The sequence below is a fragment of the Notechis scutatus genome, chromosome 1 (genome assembly GCF_049901735.1).
Source record: "Notechis scutatus isolate UNSWTSFEM ecotype Mainland chromosome 1, rNotScu1.2, whole genome shotgun sequence".
NCBI lineage: Eukaryota > Metazoa > Chordata > Lepidosauria > Squamata > Elapidae > Notechis > Notechis scutatus.
In genome coordinates, this window is record NC_142009.1 from 14,062,322 (window position 1) to 14,070,070 (window position 7,749).

The following is a 7,749-nucleotide window of genomic DNA, read 5'->3' on the forward strand; positions in this document are numbered from 1 at the left end:
CTGATTTCTATCTGTTGTCTTAAACACTAGACCTAGAGATGGTCTAAAATAGGGGTCTTCAAACTTGACAGCTTTAAGACTTGTGGACTTCAACTCTCAGAATTCCTCCTCCAGTCATGTTAGCTCAGGAATTCTGGGAGTATAGAACTGTCCAACCAGGTAGAATCCCACCCCTGGAGTAAACCCTGAACACAGGGGTGGGATTCTACAGCTTCGCACCTATTCGCTAGAACTGGTTGTTAATATTCTAAGCAGTTTGGAGAACCGGTTGTTAGAAGAAATTACTGGCCTAATCCTGTAAGGAAGGCAGGAAGGAAACATTCTGGTGTTGCTTACAGAAACTGCCTCTCTGATAACCCTTATTATATTCTTGGAAGGACTAGACTTTCTTCTCTGGAACTTCTCTGGAGGTTTTTTTCCCTCCTTTGCTGGTACTTTGCTTGTGTGGAGTGACCATTCAAAGTTACAATGGCACTGAAAAAAGTGACTTATGATCATTTTTCACACTTATGACTGTTGCAGCATCCCCACAGTCCTGAGAGGCGAGGTGAGGAGATGCGTGCCTCAATGTGAGTGATGTTGAGTTGGTCACGCCGAGCCAGTCACATGACCACCAAGCCACACCCACCAACTAAGCCATGCCCACAGAACCGGTTGTTAAAAAATTTGAATCCCACCCCTGCCTGAAAACCTAAATGCACATGGGTGCCACTATGAGGAGCTCCTTAATTCAGTGCAAACCAATTGTCCTTTTTTTTTTTTGCCACAGGGACATAGATCTGTTTCAAATAATAAACACTCAAACACTCTGCTTCTCATTCTCCTTGACCTCTTTGAAAAACCCAGATTTTGGGCCTTTAATTCTAGACACTGCAGTGTTTTCAAAGAGGTCAAGGGTCACTGTTCTTCCCTTAATTCCAACCAAGAAACATTGCTAAATAATGAGCATTCACTGTGCCAAAGGTTATTTTAGTTTGATCCTAAGAAACAATTCAAAAATATATCTCAATAATGAGAAAGTCCTTCATGGAATTGAAGTGGTGTTTCAGAATCTCTGCCACTTAAAACAGTGTTTTGAAATATCATATAAACTAGCATTAAATAAAGAATGGCTAATTTTCTTACCCTGTCTCTGTTTCTATTTATTTATTTATTTATTTTATTTGGTTTGTCAATTGCTTACAAGATAATAGGTATAAGTAAAAACATACTGTAGTTATGAATACATGGATACATATAAGAAAAATAAAAGAAACAATAGGACAGGGACGGTAGGCATGTTGCTGCGCTTATACACGCCCCCTACAGACCTCTTAGGAAAGGGGTGAGGTCTATAGTAGACAGTCCAAGGTTAAAGTTTTTGGGGTTTGGGGAAGAAACCACAGAGTCAGGTAGAGTATTCCAGACATTGACCACTCTGTTGCTGAAGTCATATTTCCTGCAATCAAGTTTAGATCTGTTTCAAATAATAAACACTCATAAACACTCTGCTTCTCATTCTCCTTGACCTCTTTGAAAAACCCAGATTTTGGGCCATATTTCCTGCAATCAAGTTTAGTGCGATTAATCTTGAGTTTGTATCTATTGTTTGCTCTTGTGTTGTTATGGTTGAAGCTGAAGTATTCATTGACAGGTAGGACATTGCAATGTATGATTTTATATACTATACTTAGATCGGACCGAAGGTGCCATAGTTCTAGCTTTTCTAGGTCTAGAATTTCAAGTCTGGTGGCATAAGGTATTCTGCAATGAGTAGAGGAGTGGAGAACTCTTCTTGTGAAATATTTCTGGACTTTCTCAACTGTGTTAATATCAGATATATAATGTGGGTTCCAGACTGATGAGCTGTATTCGAGTATTGTTCTAGCAAATGTTTTGTATGCTCTAGTTATTAGTGTAATACTACCAGAGAAAAAGCTACATAAGATTAGGTTAACAACTCTTAATGCTTTTTTGGCTATGTAGTTACAGTGGGCTCTACCACTTAGATCATAAGATATGAGTATTCCAAGGTCCTTGACAGAGTTTGGATCATCAACAAGGTCTTGACTATTCAGCTTGTATTTTATTTTCTGATTTATTTATTTTTTGCCAATATGTAAGACAGAGCATTTGTTTGTTGAGATTTGAAGTTGCTATTTGTTTGACCATTCTGATACATAGTCAAGATCTTTTTGAAGGGTAGCAGTATTGTCTGTGGTATTGAACAGCTTTACATCATCAGCAAAGAGAACACAGTTGCTCTTAATATGATCACAGAGGTCATTTATGTAGAGTATGAAGAGTGTTGGTCCTAGAACACTGCCTTGGGGGACACCACTGTTGACAGGTACAGAATTTGATAGGACGCTCCCAATTTTGACCATTTGTTGTCTGTTTGACAGGAATGCTTCTATCCAGTTATGCAGTTGTCCAGAGATACCATAAGATTTTAATTTTAGGAGTAGTTTGTCGTGTACCACTGAATCAAAGGCTTTACAGAAGTCTATGTAGATTGCATCTATTGCTTTGCCCTGATACAGTTGTGTAGTCCATATGTTTTTGCAGTGTAAGAGTTGCAGATTGCAGGATAGTTTTTTTCTGAAACCAAATTGTTTATTAGAGAGTAGGTTGTTTGTCTCTAAGTGGAAGATAATGGATTGGTTAATAATTGATCCCATGACTTTACAGGTGACGCAGCATAAGGAGATTGGTCTGTAATTTTCAACTAGGCTGGGGTCTCCCTTTTTGAAGATTTTTTGAAGATGGGGATGACCGTGGCTTGTGACCATATTTTTGGCAAGGAGCTGGTCCTGAAAGATTTTTCAAAGATTATGCTTAGAGTTCGGCTATGGCAGTGGATAGCTTTTTTGAGAAGTAGGCACATATTCCATCCGGTCCAATAGATAGAGATGGTTTTAGATTGTGTAGTGCTTTTTCAACATTGTCTTCTGTAAAATGGATATGTATTAGATCATTGTAGTTGTCTGTGGTTTGAAATTCTGGGCATGATCCATTGCTGTTTACAAATACTGAGCCTAAGAATGTGTTAAAGAGGTTGGCTTTAATGGTGTCATCATTGCAGTCTTTACCATTAGGTCCTTTCAGGGGTGGGATGGACCTTGAGTCTTTTAGTTTGTTGTTTACAAAATTGTAGAAAGCGCGGTTGGAATTGGTGCGTAGAAGGTTTTCCTCTTGTTTAATGTGATAATTAGTGCACTCAGTCTTTATCTGGTGGCATAAATTTTTGTATCGGCTTTTGAAATTGGCAACGTGACCAGATTTGTTTTTCTGCCAAAGTGATCTCTTTTTGGATTGAAGCTTCCTTATTGTTATGGGTAATCTGTTTTTTCTGGTTTTTGGAGTTGTTATTGGTACATATAGTTTGATGACTCTTTTGACTTCAAGTAAAAATATGTTGTAATGGTCTTCAACAGTATTGCATCCAGTGAATAGAAATTGCCAATCAAGGGATGACAGATCGTTGTCTATAATATCATAGTTGCCTTTTTTGAAGTTATAATTGGGGATCACATCATTGTATTGATTTTTGTGTGGACGTATGTTGAGACAAAAGTCAATCATGCTGTGGTCACTGTTGGAAAAGGGTTCTTTAATTTGTATTCCGTAAATTGAATTTAAACTATTGCAGAAGATGAGATCGAGGCAGTTGTTAAGTCTAGTATTGTTGGTTACAAGTTGTTCCAGTTCTAGGTTTATTTATTTATTTATTTATTTATTTATTTATTATTTATTTATTTGATTTGCCAATTGTTTACAAGATAATAAGTATAAGTGTATACATAGTTGTGGAATACATGAAATGGGTACATATAAGAAAAATAAAAGAAGAATAAGAGAAACAATAGGACAGGGACGGTACAGCATTGTAGAAGGTTGCATGTATGGGTTCAGTTTTACATTTGTTTAGGGTCCAGTTAATGTGAGGTAGATTGAAGTCACCAAGAAAGATAAAAGTGTGTGGGCAGGATGTTGCCCATGTTAGTGGTGAATTTAGCTTGTTCACATGTTCGATGTCATAATCAGGGGCTCTGTAACATAGTAAGAATCGAAATGTGATATTTAAGGACAGTTCACAGACAATGGCCTCAGGAAGAGCACCTCTTGGGTAACTTGGATGTTTTTTAGATGTAAGGACTTTTTATAGAAGATAGCAACACCACCTCCTCTACGGATTTCACGATCTGATTGGTAACATGATAGTCTCTTACTGTGGTAACGGAGTCAGGGAGAGATGCATTGAGCCATGTTTCACAGACAAATATGATGTCGAATTTAGCCATATTTAGTAAGAGGAGAAATTCAGGTATTTTATTCTTATTGTTTATTATTTTTATAATAATTTTTTTATTTTTTATTTTTTTCTCAGAACTAACCAGACCCTGGGATTACAATCATGTCTTCAAAATTCTTTTTTTGCCCTACTTGTCCAAAAGATTATTTATCCTGAACTAAGTAAATAACGGAAGGAGAAGGAGCCCAGTAGAAAAAATGGTGCTTAGATTAACTATAAAGACCAAACCGATGACAACAAGAACACACACCACTGTTAAAATTCATAACGAAGATAATCCTGGAAGTCTTCCACTTATTACCACAACCGCCAACAAAATCTCTGTTGCTAAGTGAGACAGTGTCAGCTGGTGCTCCATTCAAAATCCAAGAAAGAAATACTTAGACTCTTTTAATTAGAGAAAAGATATTTTTTACTGGAAATGAAGTGGTAGCAACAAGAGAATTCTGAATCTGAGGAAATAGGCGCGTAAATCACATATACAAAGTGATGGAAATGTTCCCACCCCCAATAGTTCAAATGGTTCTTCCAATTCAAAGTTGTGAATATCATCATGTGGACATCTTCAGGTGGTGATGAAGTTTCTGTCCGTTGACCTTGGCATACTTTGATAAAGGTTTGCAGCTGCGCAGAGAAGAAAAAGCTAAGCAAGAAATAGAAACCTAAGCAAGAATGTACTCTCTCCCCTCCTCAGTTTATACAATACTAATTTGTATCACCCCCAGCTCGCTTCCCATACTTTCCCCCCCTCCTCCTCCCGTTACTTATGGCAGCCGAAAGATGCAAAGCAAAGGTAGAAAATCTTGAAGGCTGACAGACAGTTGTTAAGTGAGATTTGTTCCATGTTACGACCTTTCTATGCCACAATTGTTAAGCGCAGGAGTGGGCTTCCAAAAATTTGGCAACAGGTTCTCTGCCCGGTTGCTGGGTGGGCGTGGCCTAGTCAGCCTTCTGTACCATGGGGGGGGGGCATTTTTACCCTCCCGGGCTCTGGGGGCTTTCCTCAAGTCTCCAGGAGGGCAAAAATGGCCTCCTTGGGTTCTGGAAGATCTCTGGAAGCCAGAAACAGTCCCATTTCTGACCTTCCCGAACTTCTGGGAGGCCCGTTTTTGGCCGTTCCCCAAGCCTCTGCGCCTGCCTGCACTTACCTGCATCCAAAACAGGCCCTGTGGGGACTTTTGGGAGGGGAGGGGTGGGAGGGGCGGGGCCATCCAGGTGTGGGATTTGGGGGTTCTTTGAACTGCACAGAATCTTAGTTAGGGGCTCTCCTGAACCCCTGCGACCCCCCAGCAGCTCCACTCCTGGTTAGGTGAATCACTGCACTGAAAAAAGTGACACGATCTTTTTGACACTTACAACTCTTGTAGCATCCCCTGATGGTCACATGATCAAAATGAAGCTTGGCAACCGATTCGCATTTATGACGGTTGCAGCATCCTGGGGTCACGTGATCCCCTTTTGCGACCTTCTGACAAGCACAATCAACAGGGAAGCCAGATTCACTTAACAACCACGTCACTAACTGAACAACTGCAGTGACTCATGTAGCAACGGTAGCAAGAAAGGTTGTAATATGGGGCAAAGCTCACTTAAGAACCGTCTCACTTAGCAACAGAAATTTGGGGCTCAGTTGTGGTCGTAAGCCGAGGACCGCCTGTAATTGCAAACAAGCTGCAGAAAACATTTTAAAAACACAAATGGGGAGCTGTTGTTATTTACAGTCTTTGCACTTCCAAGCTGTTCTGTCCACCTTGCCTACGCCATCAAACATCTTGTGCTATCAAAACATCCTGAAGCAAAAAAAAAACCTAACAAAATAATAATGTTGTTTTTTCCTTTGTTGAAGGAAAAAAGAAAGAAGAGGGGGCAGTGCAATACACATTATTGCAATACACATTATTGCTTTATTAAGGAGGGGAAAAGAAGAGAAATGTTATGTGATAAAAACTATTTCTTCTTGAGATGCAAAGCTTGAAAAAAGAATCTAGTTTTCCTTCGGCACTTTGGCTGCTGGTTTTATTAACTTGTATTTTCTGAAAAGAACTCCAAAGCCGACAGAAAATGTATGCCTTCTCCCATAAGGACAAATATCACTTACAATAAGGAGGGAGGAATTAATGTAAAAAGGAGAGAGTTTCTGGCAGTTACAATCCTTTGACAATGAAGCCGGACAATTTAAAATCCAATTCTTCAATGTTAAGATCATTACACCAATGAAGATAATTATCTGGGCACAGAAGCAAGCAAGAAAAACCCTCCACAACTGATATCTTTAAGCAGAGATTGAGCACTTGATGATGTTACCTAGTTTGGGTAATGAAACATTGGCAAGAAAACAACCAAGCTCATAGAGCACTAGGGACCCCTCATTTCAACCCCGAGTTACAAATATTCTCCTTTATTGAGAGATGGAGCACCAACTCTTGAAGATTCTGCAGTTAGGAAATTCTTGCCTGAAAGAGAATTCCTTTCATCCAGTTTTATGATTCTATTTGGTGGCAATGGTGGCAATCATTACTGAGATGGGTTTCTGTAGAAGCTCAAGAAGGCTTCCATGGGAAACTTCCTTCATTTCCCCAGCACAACAACCTGGTGAGGATAGAATAGAATAGGAATTCTTTATTGGCCAAGGGTGGTTGGACACACAAGGAATTTGTCTTGGTGCAAAAGCTCTCAGTGTACATAAAAGAAAAGATACATTCATCAAGAATCATAAGGTACAACACTTAATAATAGTCATAGGGTACAATAAGCAATCAAATCATACTGGGAAACAGCAGGGATGAGATTCAAAAATCCCAGCAACTGGTTCACTGCCCAGTTGCTGGATGGGCGTGGGCATGGTGGACATGGCCTACCAAAACTTCCAGGAGGGCCGTTTTTCGCCTTCCCAAGGTTCCGGAGGCTTCCCTTGGGCCTCTGGGAGAGCAAAAATGGCTTCCCCATGCTCTGGAGGCCCTCCAGAAGCCGGAAACAAGCCCATCTCCCGGTACTTCCGGGAGAGCCGTTTTTCGCCTTCCCAAGGGTTCAGAGGCTTCCCTTGGGCCTCTGGGAGGGTGAAAATGGCCTCCTCCAGGCTCTGGATGTCCAGTGGAAGCTGGAAACAGGCCCATTTCCGGACTTCTGGTACTTCCAGAAGGCCCGTTTTCCCCCCTGCCAGAGCCTCCGCGCGGCCCCTGTATACTTACCTGCATTGAAAATGGACCGTGTGGAGACTCTTGGGAGGGGCAGGGTGGGGTGGGTGGGGCCAGCCGGTTGGTTCAAATACTGATTCGGCGAACCAGATGCAAATTTAACATCCGGTTCGCCTGAATTGTTCTGAACCAGTAGAATTCCACCCCTGGGAAACAGTCAATAAAAATTGTAAGGATACAAGCAACAAGGTTACAGTTGTACAGTCATAAGTGGGAGAAGATAGTTGAAAGGAAGGATGGATAGTTGAAAGGAAAGTAAGG